Source organism: Nerophis ophidion, linkage group LG10 (genome assembly GCF_033978795.1).
Source record: "Nerophis ophidion isolate RoL-2023_Sa linkage group LG10, RoL_Noph_v1.0, whole genome shotgun sequence".
Classification (NCBI taxonomy): Eukaryota; Metazoa; Chordata; class Actinopteri; order Syngnathiformes; family Syngnathidae; genus Nerophis; species Nerophis ophidion.
In genome coordinates, this window is record NC_084620.1 from 71,953,284 (window position 1) to 71,975,161 (window position 21,878).

At 43.4% G+C, this 21,878-nt stretch overlaps 1 long non-coding RNA gene across 1 annotated transcript in view; it reads right to left on the minus strand.

Annotated features, from left to right (window-relative positions):
- Nucleotides 1-606: 606 nt before the first annotated feature.
- LOC133559951 (uncharacterized) overlaps nucleotides 607-21,878 on the minus strand; it is a 32,888-nt gene continuing 11,616 nt past the window's right edge. The window contains exon 3 of the long non-coding RNA XR_009808356.1: nucleotides 607-740. This is a non-coding gene — a long non-coding RNA (uncharacterized LOC133559951). The remainder of the gene's footprint in view (nucleotides 741-21,878) is intronic.

Sequence of the window (21,878 nt, forward strand, 5' to 3'; positions counted from 1 at the left end):
TCGGTTGACATGTGGTCGGGAACCATGTTTGCTTGACCGCTCTGTTCCATAGTAAAGCTTCACCTTCGGGAATGGAAACAAGGAAACACCGGCAGTGTGTGTGTTGCTAAAGGCAGCTGTAATTACACCGCTTCCCACCTACATCTTTCTTCTTTGACGTCTCCATTATTATTTGAACAAATTGCAAAAGATTCAGCAACACAGATGTCCAGAATACTGTGTAATTATGCGATTAAAACAGACGTCTTTTAACCGTGAGCGGTGCTGGAAGAACATGTCCGCTACAATCCGTGACGTCACACGCACACGTCATCAAACGCGTCATCATTCCGCGACATTTTCAACAGGATACTTCACATGAAATTGAGCGAGGATGAACGATTCGTGGATAAAGAAAGTTAGAGTGAGGCACTAAACAAAAGAAGAAAAAAAAGCTACTGCTCCGGTCGGCGGCAGTGGTAGCGTTTAAGATGTAATTAGACACATTTACCAGGATAATTCTGGAAAATCCATTATCTGCTTATTGTGTTAACAGTGTTTTAGTGAGATTCTAAAAGTCATACCTGAGAGTCGGATGGCTGCGGTGAACGCCAGTGTCTCTGAGAGAAGCCAAGAACACAGCTGCTTTTTTGACAGCTGCTGCAGGAGGTCCCATAATCCACTGAAGTCTCCGGTAAGAGCTGACTTAATTTCCCATCCGAAAACTTGCTGGTTGACATAAACATGTTCGCTTGACCGCTCTGTGTTAAAGGGGAACATTATCATGTAAGCGTCAATATATATCTTGATGTTGCAGAAAAAAGACCAAATGTTTTTTTAACCGATTTCCGAACTCTGAAAGGGTGAATTTGGCGATTTAAACGCCTTTCAATTGTTCGCTGTCAGAGCGATGACCTTTCACCCGTGACGTTACAACGGGAAGCAAGCCGCCATTTTCTCAAACACATTACACACACCAAGTCAAATCAGCTCTGTTATTTTCCGTTTTTGACTGTTTTCCGTACCTTGGAGACATCATGCCTCGTGGGTGTGTTGTCGGAGGTGTAACAACACCAACAGGGACAGTTTCAAGTTGTACTACGTGGAGCGTGCATCAATTAGCACGGGATGCTAATAGATGCTAACATGGCAGAAATGTGTGGATATCCTGCGACACTCAAAGCAGATGCATTTCCAACGATAAAGTCAACGAAATCATAAAGGTGAGTTTTGTTGATGTTATTGACTTATGTGCTAATATTTGGTCACGGAATGACTGCCAGCTAATCGATGCTAACATGCTATTTAGGCCAGCTGTATGTACATTTGTAGCTATATTTGCATCCAGCCCTTCCCTCCACCCACATTTAATGCCAAACAAACACTTACCAATCGACAAATTTAAATTGCTCCAGTGGTCAAAAGATGCAATCGTTGGTTAGAAGGCGATCGCCGAATAGCGTCAATAGCTATTTGCTCAATAGCTTCAGTTTCGTCTTCAATTTCGTTTTCGCTATCTGCCTCCACACTCCAACCATCCGTTTCAATACATGTGTAATCTGTTGAATCGCTTAAGCCGCTGAAATCCGAGTCTGAATCCGAGCTAATGTCACTATATCTTGCTGTTCATGTTTGTTTGTATTGGCATCACTATGTGACGTCACAGGAAAATGGACGGCTGGATTTATAGATAGCAAAAATCAGGCACTTTAAATCCTTTTGTAGGGATATTCCATGATGGGTAAAATTTTGAAAAAAACTACAAAAAATAAAATAAGCCACTGGGAACTGATTTTTATTGGTTTTAACGCTTCTGAAATTGTGATAATTTTCCCCTTTAAAGCTTCACAACAAAGAAACACCGGCTGTGTTTCGGTGCTAATGGCAGCTGCAATCCACCGCTTTCCACCAACAGCATTCTTCTTTGACGTCTCCATTATTAATTGAACAAATTGCAAAAGATTCAGCAACACAGATGTCCAAAATACTGTGGAATTATGCGATGAAAGAGATGACTTTTAGCCGTAAGTGGTGCTGGGATAATATGTCCCCTCCAACCAATAACGTCACAAACACGAGTCATCATTCCGCAACGTTTTTAACAGGAAACTCCATGGGAAATTTAAAATTGCAATTTAGTAAACTAAAGCGGCCGTATTGGCATGTGTTGCAATGTTAATATTTCATCATTGATATATAAACTATCAGACTGCGTGGTCGCTAGTAGTGGCTTTCAGTAGGCCTTTAATATTTGCTGACACGTCCCTTGGCAAGTTTCACTGAAATAAGAGCTTTTGGTAGCCATCCACAAACTTCTGGTTGAATTTTTGACCACTCCCCTTGACAAAATCGGTGCAGTTCAGCTAAATTTGTTGGTTTTCTGATTTGGACTTTGCAGTAGACCCATAATAAATTCATAAAAGAACCAAACTTCATGAATGTTTTTTGTGACGAACAAGTATGTGCTCCTTTGACTCTATCACAAAAAAATAAGAGTTGTAGAAATGATTGGAAACTCAAGACAGCCATGACATTTTGTCCTTCACAAGTGTATGTAAACTTTTGATCACGACTGTATGTATACAAACCCCGTTTCCATAGGAGTTGGGAAATTGTGTTAGATGTAAATATAAACAGAATACAATGATTTGCAAATCCTTTTCAAGCCATATTCAGTTGAATATGCTACAAAGACAACATATTTCATGTTCAAACTCATAAACATTTTTTGTTGCAAATAATCATTAACTTTAGAATTTGATGCAAGCAACACATGACAAAGAAGTTGGGAAAGGCGGCAATAAATACTGATAAAGTTGAGGAATGCTCATCAAACACTTATTTGGAACATCCCACAGGTGTGCAGGCTAATTGGGAACAGGTGGGTGCCATGATTGGCTATAAAAGCAGCTTCCATGAAATGCTAAGTAATTCACAAACAAGGATGGGGTGAGGGTCACCACTTTGTAAGCAAATTGTCGAACAGTTTTAGAACAACATTTCTCAACGAGCTATTTTAAGGAATTTAGGGATTTTACCATCTACGGTCCGTAAAATCATCAAAAGGTTCAGGAAACTGGAGAAATCACTGCACGTAAGTGATAATACTGACCTTTGATCCCTCAGGCGGTACTGCATCAAAAACCGACATCAGTGTGTAAAGGATATAACCACATGGGCTCAGGAACACTTCATAAAACCACTGTCAGTAACAACATCTGTAAGTGCAAGTTTAAACTCTACTATGCAAAGCCAAACCTATTTACCAACAACACCATGAAACGCCGCCGGCTTTGCTGGGCCCGAGATCATCTAAGATGGACTCATACAAAGTCCACATTTCAAATTATATTTGGAACAAAGAGGAAAATAACCATTCGGATTGTTATAGGCGCAAAGTGTAAAAGCCAGCATGTGTGATGGTATGGGGGTGTATTAGTGCCCAAGGCATGGGTAACTTACACATCTGTGAAGGCACCATTAATGCTGAAAGGTACATACAGGTTTTGGAACAACATATGTTGCCATCCAAGCAACGTCATCATGGACGCCCCTGCTTATTTCAGCAAGACAATGCCAAGCCACGTGTTACAAAAGCAGGGCTTCGTAGTAAAAGAGTGTGGGTACTTTCCTGGCCCGCCTGCAGTCCAGACCTGTCTCCCATTGAAAATGTGTGGCGCATTATGAAGCCTAAAATACGACAGCGGAGACCCCGGACTGTTGACCAACTGACTGAAGCTCTACATAAAACAAGAATGGGAAAGAATTCCACTTTCAAAGCTTCAACAATTAGTTTCCTCAGTTCCCAAACGTTTATTGAGTGTTGTTAAAAGAAAAGGTGATGTAACACAGTGGTGAACATGCCCTTTCCCAACTACTTTGGCACATGTTGCAGCCATTAAATTCTAAGTTAATTATCATTTGCAACATCCAATATCTTGTCTTTGTAGTGCATTCAACTGAATATCCACGTCACACCCGGCATGCTCGGCGCTCCTCCTAGCCAATTAACAGCGAAATCAACCCAAACAGATTTCCGATTGATAAATCTTTAATGATACGAGGGATTTTACACGAGACGCATGCTTGACGCCGCTAATTTAAAGCAAATAGCTCGCTTGATTAAAAATTCCCAAGGCACGGCGCTGTAGAAGATAAATGTTTGAATAATTTATCAGATTTAATTGACACCACTTGGATGTTGTAAACACAAATGTTTTGATGTTCATAATGCAATTTGACACGGGGAGATTTTTTTTTGGGGTGGGGGGGGGGTTTGCAGATGGGAGGGACTACGGAAAGGGTGGGTTACAATCCAGTTGGGTAAGAATGAAATTCAATATATAATAATAAGGAAGCGACCAGGGCCCAAAGCTGCACAGTGCTGACCCCCAGAACGTGACACCATCTTGGGATGTAAATATGATGTGATTGTGGAGGATTTATGGATTGATTGATTGATACTTTTATTAGTAGATTGCACAGTACAGTACATATTCCCTACAATTGATCACTAAATTGTAACACCCCAATAAGTTTTTCAACTTGTTTAAGTCGGGGTCCACGTTAATCAATTCATGGATACAAACTGCAATCCAAATCGACAGAAGCTGAGCACCGACCAAGGAGCCAGGGTGAGGGGGCACTGCATCGGGCCGCCAAGGTGCTGGTGACTACAGTCTGATAAGGAAGTGATCTGTGGTGAGTGTAGCCAATTCCTGGTTAACACCGCCATGATCTGCAAACCAACACAAGCCACCGCCCCTCACCATGAATGAATAGACTTTGTCTCCATCCATCCATCCATCTTCTTCCGCTTATTCGAAGTCGGGTCGCAGGGGCAGCAGCCTAAGCAGGGAAGCCCAGACTTCCCTCTCCCCAGCCACTTGGTCCAGCTCTTCCCGGGGGATCCCGAGGCGTTCCCAGGCCAGCCGGGAGACATAGTCTTCCCAACGTGTCCTGGGTCTTCCCCATGGCCTGCTACCGGTCGGACGTGCCCTAAACACCTCCCTAGGGAGGCGTTCGGGTGGCATCCTGACCAGATGCCCGAACCACCTCATCTGGCTCCTCTCCATGTGGAGGAGCAGCGGCTTTACTTTGAGTTCCTCACGGATGACAGAGTTTCTCAGCCTATCTCTAAGGGAGAGACCCGCCACACGGCGGAGGAAACTCATTTGGGCCGCTTGTACCCGTGATCTTATCCTTTCGGTCATGACCCAAAGCTCATGACTATAGGTGAGGATGGGAACGTAGATCGACCGGTAAATTGACAGCTCCTTCTTCACCACAACGGATCGGTACAACGTCCGCATGACTGAAGACGCCGCACCGATCCACCTGTCAATCTCACGATCCACTCTTCCCTCACTCGTGAACAAGACTCCTAGGTACTTGAACTCCTCCACTTGGGGCAGGGTCTCCTCCCCAACCTGGAGATGCACTCCACCCTTTTCCGGGAGAGAACCATGGACTCGGACTTGGAGGTGCTGATTCTCATTCCGGTCGCTTCACACTCGGCTGCGAACCGATCCAGTGAGAGCTGAAGATCCCGGCCAGATGAAGCCATCAGCACCCCATCATCCGCAAAAACCAGAGACCTAATCCCGCGGCCACCAAACCAGAACCCCTCAACGCCTTGAATGCGCCTAGAAACTCTGTCCATAAAAGTTATGAACAGAATCGGTGACAAAGGACAGCCTTGGCGGAGTCCAACCCTCACTGGAAACGTGTCCGACTTACTGCCGGCAATGCGGACCAAGCTCTGACACTGATCATACAGGGAGCGGACCGCCACAATAAGACAGTCCGATACCCCATACTCTCTGAGCACTCCCCACAGGACTTCCCGAGGGACACGGTCCAATGTCTTCTCCAAGTCCACAAAGCACATGTAGACTGGTTGGGCAAACTCCCATGCACCCTCAAGAACCCTGCCGAGAGTATAGAACCGGTCCACAGTTCCACGACAAGGACGAAAACCACACTGTTCCTCCTGAATCCGAGGTTGGACTATCCGGCGTAGTCTCCTCTCCAGTACACCTGAATAAACCTTACCGGGAAGGCTGAGGAGTGTGATCCCACGATAGTTGGAACACACCCTCCGGTCCCCCTTCTTAAAGAGAGGAACCACCACCCCGGTCTGCCAATCCAGAGGTACCGCCCCCGATGTACACGCGATGCTGCAAAGTCTTGTCAACCAAGACAGCCCCACAGCATCCAGAGTCTTAAGGAACTCTGGGCAAATCTCATCTACCCCTGGGGCCTTGCCACCGAGGAGCTTTTTAACTACCTCAGCGACCTCAGCCCCTTTGTCTGGAAATGTGTCCCGTGAAAAACCGTCCGACCGAAACTCTCTAATAACTAAAGTTCCTTGGGTGAATAATGTAAACTTACCATACCGGTATGTTTTAGCGCTTTGATAGCTAGTTTATTGACAGATTTAAGTAAGAACTTTACACTACTTTATATTAGAAATGGCAACAGTGGAGGATGAATGTCTCATAACAAGAAGATAGTGAAATAGAAGAAGCTTATCAACTACATAGTCGGCACAGACAACAAAGGCGGATGCCCACACATTTTCAGGACTTATGCAGATCCCAAATACAGATCAGCAGGTACCTGAAGGTAAGAAAAGTTGCTTTTGTATAATATTGTGAAACAAAACGTCAGATAATATGTCTTACCTTATACACACACCATAATAATACTCCTATGTTGAAGCACAGTACAATCCATCCAGAGGTGTGGCTTCATTGCTTACCAAAGTCATACTAAAACATTTTGATAGATTTCTGAGCGCCGTGTGGAATGTTCTATATTTTCAATGGAACATATAACATTTTGGTGTCGTTTACTTGAGTCATATTGCAGTCTACACGTATCTCTTATGTGTGACTGCCAACTACTGGTCACACTTATTACACTATGTACCAAATAAAATAGCTTCGAAGCCGGTATGCACAACCAAAATTATTCCGTACATTAGGCACACTATCTTTGATTTTAAGTGCGCCTTATAGCCTGAAAAATATGGTCATTTATAAAAGGTATAGGTACTAGGGGTGTCATTTTTTTTTCTCAAATGAATCGCGATTCTTATTTGAAACAAATCCTAATTGGCTCTTATTTTTTCAATTTTATTTATTTTTTGCCCTGTCCAGCCACTCAGGCAAATACTATTTTTGATGTAGTTGAAATCTGATGTAAGAGAAGTGTTGGATACTTCTCTTGTTTCCTTATTAGTATTTGACTTGATTAAAAGTTTTGGAAGCATTTTATGAAGTTTTCTTTTAAGTAATATTGAAATGTATCACAAATGTTTCTCTTTTTTCTGGAGGAATGTAGTTAATCATAGAACTGGCAACCAATGTTATTAAAAAGTATTGATTTTGAATTGAGAATGGATTCTGAATCGAATCAATACCCACAAGAATTGAGTCGACTCGTGTGGTCCCCGGAAATAAAAAAAAAGGTATTTTTTTATTTTATTTTTTAGCTGATTAAGAATCGTTATTAATAATTGCGAATAATTTAAAAATCGATTTGGATTGAGAAATGTGCTTCAATATATAAACTTAATTAAGTTCTTAAATTGGGGTTCTATGGCATATCCAGTGGTAATTAGCATCGAGCTAGCACACTTTGAAAAGTGAAGCCTTACTTTTGAGCTTTTCACCTGCTTGGTTTGCATAAAAAATTGGTACCAAAATTATAGTACCCTTTTATTTTACGTGAATCAGGACCCTTTCGTACCAACGAAATTCGGTACCCATCCCTAATTTCAACAGTATGGCAATGTCTTTGTTTCCCAGGAACTGCGGGATGCTTGGAGCTTTATGTTGTCATAATGAAGTTTTCTTGCACAAGAACTTGTAGTGGATGACTCACATCAAAAAACAACAAAAATCCTGCAAGTATCATATTTTTCAGACTAAAGGGCACACTTAAAATCCTTTTATTTTCTCAATAACCCGGTGCGCCTAATGTACGACATAATTCTGGTTGTGCTTACCGACCTCGAAGTTTTTTTATTTGATAAATGGTGTAATGAGTGTGACCAGTAGATGGCAGTCACACATAAGCGATACGTGTATACTGCAGGATGACGCCAGTAAACAACACTAAAACTTTAAAGAACATTCCACACGGCGCTCAAAAATCTCTCAAAATGTTTTTAGTACAACTTTGGTAAGCTATGAAACCGCACTGCTTGATGGCTTTTCGGTGCATTGAACATTTGATTATTATTATTATGTGAGTATAAGGACTGCAAAATAGCACGTATTAACAGACATATCATCTGCCATTTTGTTTTGCAATGTTATACAAATCCAACTTTTCTTACCTTCTGGTACCTGCTGATGTGTATTTGATATCTGCATAAGTCCTAAAAATGTGCACGCATCCGACTTTGTAGTCCGTGGAGACACCGTAGTCAATAAGCTTCTTCTTTTTCTCGATCTTCTTGTTATGGGACAAGGTGGGGATTGAAACAGGAACCCTCAGGTTGCTGGCATGACCACTCTCCCAACAGCACCACGCCGTTCCCTACATAACATCCAGTAGGGAACTTGCTTTTTTTAATTTTTCTAATTTATTTTTTCAAATAGTTTTTTTCTCTTTTTGCTATTCAAGTGAAATGATGGACGGTACAGTCCTGTTATCCTTGCTGAACCAGTAAGAGGTCTCCTGTTAAACACACTCTGGGTCATCCATCCATCCATTTTGTACCGCTTGTCCCTTTTATATATATGCTTGTCGCGGGAATGCTGGAGCCTATCTCAGCTGCATTCGGGCGGAAGGCGGGGTTCACCCTGGACAAGTTGCCACCTTATCGCGGGCCCAACACAGACAGACAGACAACATTCACACTCACATTCAATAAGTGCAAATAAGGCATTTCTTTTTTCTTTCTACTTTCGGAGGTCTGCACGCCGACTGTCATATATATAAATACATAGGACGTCTCAGACGAGGGGGAGTGTGTGTGTGTGTGTGTGTGTGTGTGTGTGTGTGTGTGTGTGTGTGTGAAGATGTCAGGCAGCCGCCACGTAAACAGATCCAAGCATGACAGGCTGGCGCTGACATGAAAGCTGCAACATGCAAAGAAAGACATCCATTGTGCGCGAGGAGATGTCAGCATAACACACGGCAAGGCGAAGTCGCCTCGACAGCCCGCAGCTAAATTGTCTCTGCTAAAACCTTTTCACTCATCGCAATAAAGTGGAAGTTGCATGCACAACAATAATAATAATAATAAAAGGGCCCACGTTGCAACACCCGCGCTGTTGTTCCCCGACGAGGCATCGCTCTCACATCAAACGAGACGAGACAAAGTGCATTCCGCCGTCCTTTGGCGTTATTAACTGGCAATCAATAAACACGCGGGGAGGTGGGCGAGGTAATCAGGAGACGCCGCCATATTGGCTTGACAACGCATCAAAGCCAGCGCTCCGAGGCAACCGCCATGCGTCTGACAAGCATTTTGTTGGGCGCTGACTGACGCGATTCGCTAAATAAGAGAGCTGTTGAAAAAATAAAAATGACACGTTCCTCTTTTGCGCGACAAAATGTAATCAACAAGCTGCGGTGAACTAATCGCAAAGAAATAGCCATTTTTTTGGTCACACTTTCGTATGGGGAAACATATTCAGAATTAATCTGACTCTCTATTGCAGGGGTAGGGAACCTATGGCTCTAGAGCCAGATGTGGCTCTTTTGATGACTGCATCTGGCTCTCATAAATCTTAGCTGACATTGCTTAACGCAATAATTATGAATAATTTCGCTGGTAATCACAGTGCTAAAAATAACGTCCATCCATCCATCATCTTCCACGTATCCGAGGTCGGGTCGCGGGGGAAACAGCCTAAGCAGGGAAACCCAGACTTCCCTCTCCCCTGCCACTTCGTCTAGCTCTTCCCAGGGGATCCCGAGGCGTTCCCAGGCCAGCCGGGAGACATAGTCTTCCCAACGTGTCCTGGGTCTTCCCCGTGGCCTCCTACCGGTTGGACGTGCCCTAAACACCTCCCTAGGGAGGCGTTCAGGTGGCATCCTGACCAGATGCTCGAACCACCTCATCTGGCTCCTCTCCATGTGGAGGAGCAGCGGCTTTACTTTGAGTTCCTCCCGGATGGCAGAGCTTCTCACCCTATCTCTAAGGGAGAGACCCAAACTCATTTGGGCCGCTTGTACCCGTGATCTTATCCTTTCGGTCATGACTCAAAGCTCATGACCATAGGTGAGGATGGGAACGTAGATCGACCGGTAAATTGAGAGCTTTGCCTTCCGGCTCAGCTCCTTCTTCACCACAATGGATCGATACAACGTCCGCATTACTGAAGACGCCGCACCGATCCGCCTGTCGATCTCACGATCCACTCTTCCCCCACTCGTGAACAAGACTCCTAGGTACTTTAACTCCTCCACTTGGGGCAGGGTCTCCTCCCCAACCCGGAAATGGCATTCCACCCTTTTCTGGGCGAGAACCATGGACTCGGACTTGGAGGTGCTGATTCTCATTCCGGTCGCTTCACACTCAGCTGCAAACTGATCCAATGAGAGCCATCAGGACCACATCCTCTGCAAAAAGCAGAGACCTAATCCTGCGGTCACCAAACCGGATCCCCTCAACGCCTTGACTGCGCCTAGAAATTCTGTCCATAAAAGTTATGAACAGAATGGGTGACAAAGGACAGCCTTGGCGGAGTCCAACCCTCACTGGAAACGTGTCCGACTTACTGCCAGCAATGCGGACCAAGCTCTGACACTGATCATACAGGGAGTGGACCGCCACAATAAGACAGTCCGATACCCCATACTCTCTGAGCACTCCCCACAGGACTTCCCGAGGGACACGGTCCAATGCCTTCTCCAAGTCCACAAAGCACATGTAGACTGATTGGGCAAACTCCCATGCACCCTCAAGAACCCTGCCCAGAGTATAGAGCTGGTCCACAGTTCCACGACCAGCACGAAAACCACACTGTTAGTTTTGGACTCCCTTAGTTCCTGTTTGTGCACCTCTGGGTTTGTTTTAGTTTCCATGGGGATTAATTGGGTTCACCTGCCTCTGGTTGGTGGTCGGCATGCTCACCTGCTGTCAACCACTAATCAGAGAGCTTTTTATCCACCTTGCTCGCCACGCTGAGTGTGACTTCCTTGTTTGCTGCAAGCAACAGGCCGGTCGAGTCACGCCCATGGGGTTCATGTTTTGTTTTGGTCATGTTCGGTTTTGTTTTTTGGACATTGTTTCCTGCTTTTGCACTTCCTTGTTTCTCTTATTTCCATAGCAACTCATTAGTATCCACCTTGTCTTCCAGTCACACCCCTACCCTCGGTTCTAACACCTGTTAATAATTATCATAGCTATTATTTAAGCCACAGTTACCAGGTAGTCAGCCTGGCAACTTCGTATTCCTCAACCCCCTTCATGCCATACCATGCTGTTCATTCATTCAGTCCATGCCAAGTAAGTTTTTGTTATTCATGCCACAGTGCAAGTGTTTGTTTCATGTTCATAGTTTGTAGCCTTTGTGCTAGTCTTTAGTTTTTTTTCATTAGTCAAGTTTGTTCTCCGCCATTGTGCGCACCATCTGTTTGCCCTTTTGTTAGTTATAGTGTTTAAATAAATAAAATGTACTCACATTCAAGTCTGGCTCGTGCCAATTTTTCTTTGCGTCGGAGAAACAATCCAAGTCACAGTCCTAGTTTGACACGTTGGGTCATGTCTTGTTTCTATGTTTCTCGAGTCCTGTGCTAAGTTTGTACCTTAGCTTCATGTGCGGCCTCTGGTTTGCTTCCTGTTTTTTTGGTATGTGTTATGATTTGTGAAGATTAAATCATATCCTACCTTCACGCTTTGTCCGGAGTTGTCCGTCTGCATTTAGGGAGAGCGAAAACCCCGTCGTGACAATATACTCTATGATTATTGTTATATATTATATATATGATATAAACATATATCAGTATATATCGTACATATATTATGCAAATAGTACATATACGTTATATTTTATATTGCTACTACGGTACATTTTTTGTCTATTTTCTATCTGCATCGTCCTTTCCAGCCTTACACCTTCCATTTTTCTTAAACTGAGCTGCTTTGTGGAACAATTTCCCTTGTGGATCATTAAGATTTGTCCAAGTCTAATTGGTTGCTTATTAACATGCAAATTAGTGACATACTGGCTCTTAATTTGTCAATATTAAGTACTTATTAATGCCCTATTCTGTATGGCATTATAACAACCCTAACTCTAATCTCAACCCCAACCCTAACCAAATAAGTATACCATGAATTGATTCATGAATAAGTCGGAAAAACTTATTGGGGTGTTACCATTTAGTGGTCAATTGTACTGTGCAAACTTCTAATAAACGTCTCAATCAATGAATATATCAAAACTCTAAATTAAGTCTTTGTTACTTAGAATGTGTTCCCCATACTAAAGTGTCATGGGTTCCAAATTTGACCCCCTGTGGAAAAGTCCCATCATGGAGAGGACGGTATAAACCCCAATCATGTGGCCGAGTGAAGAGTTACAGTGATTACGTTTTAGAGCAGGGGTCGGCCACCTAAAATGTTGAAAGAGCCATATTGGAACAAAAATACAGAAAAAAAAAAATCTGTCTGTAGCCGCAAAGCATGAAAAGTCCTATATAAGTGTTATAATGACTTAAGTGTGTATATTAGCTATAATAGCCTACTATCTAAATGACTAAATGTGGCACAGGCCGGAGCTAATCTTCGTTGACAGAAATGTTGAAATATAATATTTATTCTGCATATTTTTGCAACATTAGAAACCATTAGTAAGTCAGAGTCTACTCAGAAGGTGAGATAACTCCTGGAAATGACTGGCTGAGAATGGCCAGAGGTATAGATGTGTGTGTCCAAGTTCAAGGAAATGGCAGGCTGTTTTCTTCTAAGGGATTCATTCCAATATTTGGAGAGGTTGGTAATGTTTGCTGTGGTCTGGAACAACATGGCACACAAACAACTATCTGAAATGCAGCCAATATTACAAACAGATAATGTGTCGAGAGGGGTTACCCTCTTCCACTGTGCTGCCCACTGTATGTATATATATATATATATATATATATATGCACACAGACTATACATATTTATACATACATACATACATACTGTACATATTTATGCACACAAACAACACAACACATACATACATACATACATACATACATACATACATATATATATATATATATATATATATATATCTATATATATATATATATATATATATATATATATATATATGTATATATATATAAAAGTGCATTAAAGTGGATAAACCCACAACAAATGAATTATTGTCCTTTTGGCAAAAGTCTGCTTAGCCACAGTAGATATGCTAATAATGTAAACAGAAGGCTCAAGTAAATCTCAATAAGTGTGTGCTTGTAACCTCATACACTTATACAGGTAGCCTACACAACAGGCTAATAATGTAAACAGAGGCCCCACTAAATCTCAATAAGTGTGTGCTTGTAACCTCATACACTTATACAGGTAGCCTACACAACAGGCTAATAATGTAAACAGAGGCCCCACTAAATCTCAATAAGTGTGTGCTTGTAACCTCATACACTTATACAGGTAGCCTACACAACAGGCTAATAATGTAAACAGAAGGCTCAAGTAAATCTCAATAAGTGTGTGCTTGTAACCTCATACACTTATACAGGTAGCCTACACAACAGGCTAATAATGTAAACAGAAGGCTCAAGTAAATCTCAATAAGTGTGTGCTTGTAACCTCATACACTTATACAGGTAGCCTACACAACAGGCTAATAATGTAAACAGAGGCCCCACTAAATCTCAATAAGTGTGTGCATGTAACCTCATACACTTATACAGGTACACAACATATCCCAACGTCACTGCACGTTGGTTGATTGCGTCACCGCGTCAAAAACTTGCGTCACACGCCACTATTTGGCCTTGTTTTTAACTCATTCCACCGAAGGCCGAATGTGGCTTTTTTTGCCATATTCGGCCGAATATATTCGGTTACCGATTAATCGGTGCATCCCTAGTTTAAATCGAGAATTGTGAGTTGTATTGTTCCCAAATATTCACAGCTCTGATATACAGTGCTGCCTGGTTTTTGTCTCTGATCATTGCCTTGGCACTCAGCATCAAAGGTGGGGGGTTAAATCACCAAAATGATTCCCGGGCGCGGCACCGCTGCTGCCCACTGCTCCCCTCACCTCCCAGGGGGTTTACAAGGGGAAGGGTCAAATGCAGAGGACACATTTGTCGACACCTAGTGTGTGTGTGACAATTATTGCTACTTGAACTTTAATGGCCATTTAGAGTCTTCAATAATAGGTCTATCTATCTAATTGTCATGTATTTGTTTTGTTTTTTGCATGGAAAAATATGAAAGTTTTCTTTCAAATGTGTTTTGTAAAATATGTCTGGAATTGAAAAACGTGCTCCGATTTTCATCACCAATTTGGTCTTAATCCGGCCCAAAAACCGAGGTACCTCTGTATGAACATGATATTTACAATTGTACGAAATTTGGTGAATGATATTTCTGATTTCCTACTTTTTCAAATGAGTTTTGCATTGTTTTGTTGGATCAATGACTCTCCACCACATATTTTTAATCAATGTTTACGGATCCTTTTGGTGTGATGTGTTTGTGGTGTTTGTGGCAGAGTTGGAAGACCTGGCGATGCGTTGACCAGCCTCAGGTAGGAAGAAGAAGATGCGGGAAGAAAGGAGTGATCGAGGAGAGAAGGTGGAGTTAAATAAAAAAAAATCTCATCCACATCATTTCCAGCCTGCGGGCGCTAAAATGCAAATGACAGATCAAAGAGGTTGGGAATGGAAGGAGCTTGGAGATTGGAGTGGAATATCATCAAACTGAGGTTGCATATGTATGTTCACCTATGAGGCGGACATGTTGCTGTCAGCTAATGGAGGTGACCTGTGTGTCCTTTACACTGGCATCCACGTAACTTCCTGGTCGTTAGCATTATATCGCAAAAAAAAACAACATTTTGTTTGGAAGAGCCAAGAAAATCCTGTTATAATTTGGTCCTAATTTGGATTACTTTTTCAATCTGGGGAATTTTACACCTGCGTACCTAGGAGATTCAGTTTTTTCCTACGTCCCAAAGGAATTCAACTGATTTCCATTCAAATATTGCAAGGGTGAGGCTTGGGGATGTTCTCCTAAATTTGTTGATAGGTGTGGAAAAAGCCAAGAAGGAATATATCATAAATTGACACAGGTCCAGGTAAAGGTACTGGTCGAAGAATTGTTTGATTCTGCTATCAAACCAAGGTGAGTTTGAGGTTTTTGCGTTTTCTGCAAAACATAGTACAGGGGGTCAGCAACCCGCGGCTCGAGAGTCCCATGCGGCTCTAGTGCATGCTTGCCAACCCTCCCTTAAGTTTAGCGCCTCTCTCGAAAATCTCCCGGGACAAATTTTCTCCAGAAATTCAGGTGGAGCTGGATGCCACGCCCCCTCCATCTCGATGCGGACCAGAGTGACATATCGACAGCCTCCTTTCACGTCCGCTTTCCCACAATAGAAACAGCGTCTTCCCAATGACGTTAGAACTGTAGAATGATCGAAGGCGAGTTCTTGGTTTGTAATGTGGGTTTATTGTTAGGCAGTTTCATTAACGTAACAACACACAACAACAGCAGTTTTCGTCTACCGTAAAGCAGTTTGTCTGCCGTAAGCAGCAATGTTATATATATATATATATACACACATACATATACACACACATACATACAGTTTATATATACCGTATTTCCTTAAATTGCCGCCGGGGCGCTAATAATTTAAAACCTCTTCTCACTCCTGCGCTTACCAAAGGCATGCGGTAAAAGTAAGCATGCGCTAATTATTTTAAAACGTATTCTCACTCCGGCACTTACCAAAGGCATGCAGTAAAAATTTGAGTGGGATGTAATCTTGGACCTTAAATCCTACTGAATAGCTCTTAATCTTCTTCCCTTTATGCGATTTCAAATTACCGGTATTGAAAATAGCCTCCTCCATTTTGAAAGTGATGACAGGGGAAGTGTCACTGGTGACGTCACGAGTTTGACCAGGCGGTAATACTAAGCATGCTCTAATTATTTTGCAAAGCGAGTTGGCCCGGCAGTAATTTAAGGCAGACGCATACTATATGCCCTGCGGCAATTCAAGGAAATACGGTATTCAGCCCTGCCTCGTAACCTGAACATCCAAGTATGGGAAACTTTGCAAGGCAATTTTAAAGAGAAACTTGTGCAAAGGATATTTTTTTAGCAGCTGAATTTATAGTAAATATTAAACTTTTACTCAAGTTCAATTTGTAACCAGACACATGACTCAAAGCTTGAAGAGTACTCAGGGCAGCCAGGACTAATACAGAGAGGTCCCAAACATCTGCGTAGAGAGAGACATTCACCTGCACATTGTGTCCATGTACACCTGTCCTAAGCAGATTGGTGTGAAGCGTTATTGACAGAAGCTCAACTGCAAGAGCAAAAAGCAATGGGCTGAGAGGACAGCCCTGCCAAGAACGACAGAGGCAAAGGTATTGGGATTGAATATTATTTGTCCTGACCGAGGCCACCGGGGATAAATAGAAAAGCTTGACCCCATCCATCCATTTTTTACCGCTTGTCCCTTTCAGGGTTGCGGGGGGTGCTGGAGCCTATCTCAGCTGCATTCCTTGTCACCTCATCACAGGGCCAACACAGATAGACAGACAACATTCACACTCGCATTCAATCAATCAATCAATCAATGTTTACTTATATAGCCCTAAATCACTAGTGTCTCAAAGGGCTGCACAAACCACTACGACATCCTCGGTAGGCCCACATAAGGGCAAGGAAAACTCACACCCAGTGGGACGTCGGTGACAATGATGACTATGAGAACCTTGGAGAGGAGGAAAGCAATGGATGTCGAGCGGGTCTAACATGATACTGTGAAAGTTCAATCCATAATGGATCCAACACAGTCGCGAGAGTCCAGTCCAAAGCGGATCCAACACAGCAGCGAGAGTCCCGTTCACAGTGGAGCCAGCAGGAAACCATCCCAAGCGGAGGCGGATCAGCAGCGCAGAGATGTCCCCAGCCGATACACAGGCAAGCAGTACATGGCCACCGGATCGGACCGGACCCCCTCCACAAGGGAGAGTGGGACATAGGAGAAAAAGAAAAGAAATGGCAGATCAACTGGTCTAAAAAGGGAGTCTATTTAAAGGCCAGAGTATACAAATGAGTTTTAAGGTGAGACTTAAATGCTTCTACTGAGGTGGCATCTCGAACTTTTACCGGGAGGGCATTCCAGAGTACTGGAGCCCCAAATGAAAACGCTCTATAGCCCGCAGACTTTTTTTGGGCTTTGGGAATCACTAATAAGCCGGAGTCCTTTGAAGGCAGATTTCTTGCCGGGACATATGGTACAATACAATCGGCAAGATAGGATGGAGCTAGACCGTGTAGTATTTTATACCTAAGTAGTAAAACCTTAAAGTCACATCTTAAGTGCACAGGAAGCCACACACTAGGGACCATTTAGTGTTGCCAATCAACCTATCCCCAGGTGCATGTCTTTGGAGGTGGGAGGGGCCTATCCCCAGGTGCATGTCTTTGGAGGTGGGAGGGGCCTATCCCCAGGTGCATGTCTTTGGAAGTGGGAGGAAGCCGGAGTACCCGGAGAGAACCCACGCAGTCACGGGGAGAACATGCAAACTCCACATAGAAAGATCCTAAGCCCAGGATCGAACCCAGGACCTTCATATTGTGAGGCACACGCTTTAGTAGATACTTCCACTCCACCCTGTCAAATGCGGTCAGTGGTATCACTGCCTCTTGAGCACGATATATGGAAAAGACGTCAAATGAACTATTACGATTGAACCTGGTTTGGGTAGTTCCCAGAATGAAGCAATTGATTGATTGATTGAAACTTTTATTAGTAGATTGCACAGTACAGTACATTTCCCTTCAATTGACCACTAAATGGTAACACCCGAATACATTTTTCAACTTGTTTAAGTCGCGGTCCACGTCAATCAATTCGGGGTATTCTGTCAGGCTTGCCCCTAACAGTTTGGTTGTGTTTTAGTTTTTCCTCCGTGTGTGTGTAGTATTTCCTGTCTTTAGTTCTGGTCAACACTCTTATTTTGTTTCTGTTTCCGGTTTGTCTCCCTGAGTGCTGAGTCCCCTCAGCTGTGGCTTATTGGCACCTGGCCACACCTGGTGTCAATCAGCCAGCCACTATTTGAGCCTGTTTTGTCCTCCAGTCTGATGCTGGATTATTGTCCTGTCGTGTCGCTGTAGCTTTGTCTACTTCTGTTCACTCTGTGCATGCCATAGTTGTGAAGTGAAGTGAATTATATTTATATAGCGCTTTTCTCAAGTGACTCAAAGTGCTTTACATAGTGACACCCAATATCTAAGTTACATTTAAACCAGTGTGGGTGGCACTGGGAGCAGGTGGGTAAAGTGTCTTGCCCAAGGACACAACGGCAGTAACTAGGATGGCACAAGCGGGAATCGAACCTGCAACCCTCAAGTTGCTGACACGGCCACTCTACCAGCCGAGCTATGCCGCTCCGTCGTGTCACAGTAAGTGTTTTTGTTCTTAGCCAAGTTTGTTATCCGCCTCGTGCACATCTTTTGTTTGTACCCTTTTGTTCGTTCTTGTTTGAGTATTTAATTAAATCATGTTTTCCTATTCAATGCCTGCCACCTTCTCTGCATCTTGGGGTTCGTCACCAACTCAATCTGGCAAAAACTGCTACTTCGATTCGATTCGTGGCGCAGTGGGAGAGTGGCCGTGCGCAACCCAAACGTCCCTGGTTCAATTCCCACCTAGTACCAACCTCGTCACGTCCGTTGTGTCCTGAGCAAGACACTTCACCCTTGCTCCTGATGGGTGCTGGTTGGCGCCTTGCATGGCAGCTCCCTCCATCAGTGTGTGAATGTGTGTGTGAATGTGGAAGTCGTGTCAAAGCGCTTTGAGTACCTTCAAGGTAGAAAAGCGCTATACAAGTACAACCCATTTAAATGTAAGGAGCCAAACTATTTCATTGTTAGAGCAGATCAAGGTAGAAATTCAAGAATGTTTACTTCCGCTAATGGATTAGTGTACATTATCGCTGAAGTACCCAATACACCGCCAAGTGGCGGCTTGAGGAACAACATGAAACCATTAAAAATAGCAACTGCATACAATCTTGTTTTTGTGGTTTTCGGGGGGGGAAAGGGGGGTGGTTACCATTCATGACCTTTTTTGATCAAAACGTAGTTCAAGAGGACTAAAAGGTGGTGTGGCTCGCATGGCTCGGAAGTAGAGATCAGACTGCCGATAAATGCTTTTAAAAGAAATATCGGAAATGATCAGTATTGGTTTCAAAAAGTAACATTTATGAGTTATTTAAACGCCGCTGTACAGAGTGGTACGCGGACATAGGGAGAAGAACAGAGTGCCAATAAATCTTAAAGGCGCTGCCTTTGCGTGTCGGCCCAATCACATATTATATACAGTTTTTCACACACAAGTGAATGCAAGGCATACTTGGTCAACAGCCATACAGGTCACACTGAGGGTGGCCATACAAACAACTTTAACACTGTTACAATTATGCGCCACACTGTGAACCCACACCAAACAAGAATTCCGGGAGAACATCCACACCGTAACACAACAGAACAAATACCCAAAACCCCTTGCAGCACTAACTCTTCCGGGACATTACAATATACACCTCTCCGCTATCCCACACCTCCTAAACCCTGCCCACCTCAACCTCCTCATGCTCTCTCAGGGAGAGCACGTCCCACATTCCAAGCTGCCGCTTTGAGGCATGTTAAAAAAAATGTTGTCATTTTTTTCCATAATTTGAGTTGATTTATTTTCGAAAACCTTGTTACATTTTTTAATGCATCCAGCAGAGCATCACAACCATCCATCCATCCATTTCCCACCGCTTATTCCCTTTTGGGGTCGCGGGGGCGCTGGCGCCTATCTCAGCTACAATCGGGCGGAAGGTGGGGTACACCCTGGACAAGTCGCCACCTCATCGCAGGGCCAACACAGATAGACAGACAACATTCACACTCACATTCACACACTAGGGACCATTTAGTGTTGCCAATCAACCTATCCCCAGGTGCATGTCTTGGGAGGTGGGAGGGGCCTATCCCCAGGTGCATGTCTTTGGAGGTGGGAGGAAGCCGGAGTACCCGGAGGGAACCCACGCATTCACGGGGAGAACATGCAAACTCCACACAGAAAGATCCCGAGCCTGTAGGCATAATAATGTGTTCATTCCACGACCGCACATATCGGTTGATATCGGAATCGGTAATTAAGAGTTGAACAATATCGGACTATCGGCAAAAAAGCCATTATCGGACATCTCTACTCGAGAGTAAAGAAGACGAGCGGGTGGGTTGATCAGCACTTAAAAACAGAGTGGAAGGTGAGGACTCTCCACATTAATGTCTAATTAATGTCTGTCTGCCCATTATTGCCTAATTAATCATTCATATGGCTGCTCTCCTCCTCTACTTGCCGCCGTCACACACGCCAAATGTTGCCTGTTTTTCTGCAACGGACGTGACAGTCAGCGGCCATTTCATTAGGCACCCCTGCAGCGGGTGGGCTTCGCTGCATCACTGAAGAAACACAAACACGACTGTGCACGTTATTACAAACCCTGTTTCCGTATGAGTTGGGAGATTGTGTTAGATGTAAATATAAACAGAATACAATGATTTGCAAATCCTTTTCAAGCCATATTCAGTTGAATATGCTACAAAGACAACATATTTCATGTTCAAACTCATAAACTTAATTTTTTTTATTGTTTGCAAATAATAATTAACTTAAAATTTCATGGCTACAACTTGTGCCAAAGTAGTTGGGAAAGGCCATGTTCACCACTGTGTTACATCACCTTTTCTTTGAACAACACTCAATAAACGTTTGGGAACTGAGGAAACTAATTGTTGAAGCTTTGAAAGTGGAATTCTTTCCCATTCTTGTTTTATGTAGAGCTTCAGTCCTTCAACAGTCCGGGGTCTCCGCTGTCCTATTTTACGCTTCATAATGCACCACACATTTTCAACGGGAGACAGGTCTGGACTGCAGGCGGGCCAGGAAAGTACCCACACTCTTTTACTACGAAGCCCTGCTTTTGTAACCTCTGACTTGGCATTGTCTTGCTGAAATAAGCAGGGGCGTCCATGAAAAAGACGGCGCTTAGATGGCAGCATATGTTGTTCCAAAACCTGTATGTACCTTCCAGCATGAATGGTGCCTTCACAGATGTGTAAGTTACCCATGCCTTGGGCACTAATGCACCCCCATATCATCACACATGCTGGCTTTTACACTTTGCATCAATTACAGTCTGGATGGTTCGCTTCCCCTTTGGTCCGGATGACACGATGTCGAATATTTCCAAAAACAATTTGAAATGTGGACTCGTCAGACCACAGAACACTTTCCCACTTTTTATCAGTCCATATTAGTTGATCTTGGGCTTAGAGAAGCAGGCGGCATTTCTGGATGTTGTTGATAAATGGCTTTCACTTTGCATAGTAGAGCTTTAACTTGCACTTACAGATGTAGTGACCAACTGTGTTTAGTGACAGTGGTTTTCTGAGGTGTTCCTGAGCCCATGTGGTGATATACTTTATAAATTGATGTCGGTTTTAGATACAGTGCCGTCCGAGGGATCGAAGGTCACGATCATTCAATGTTGGTTTCCGGCCATGCCGCTTACGTGGAGTGATTTTTCCAGATTCTCTGAAACTTTTGATGATATTATGGAGCGTAGATGTTGAAATCCCTAAATGTCTTGCAATGTCACTTTGAGAAATG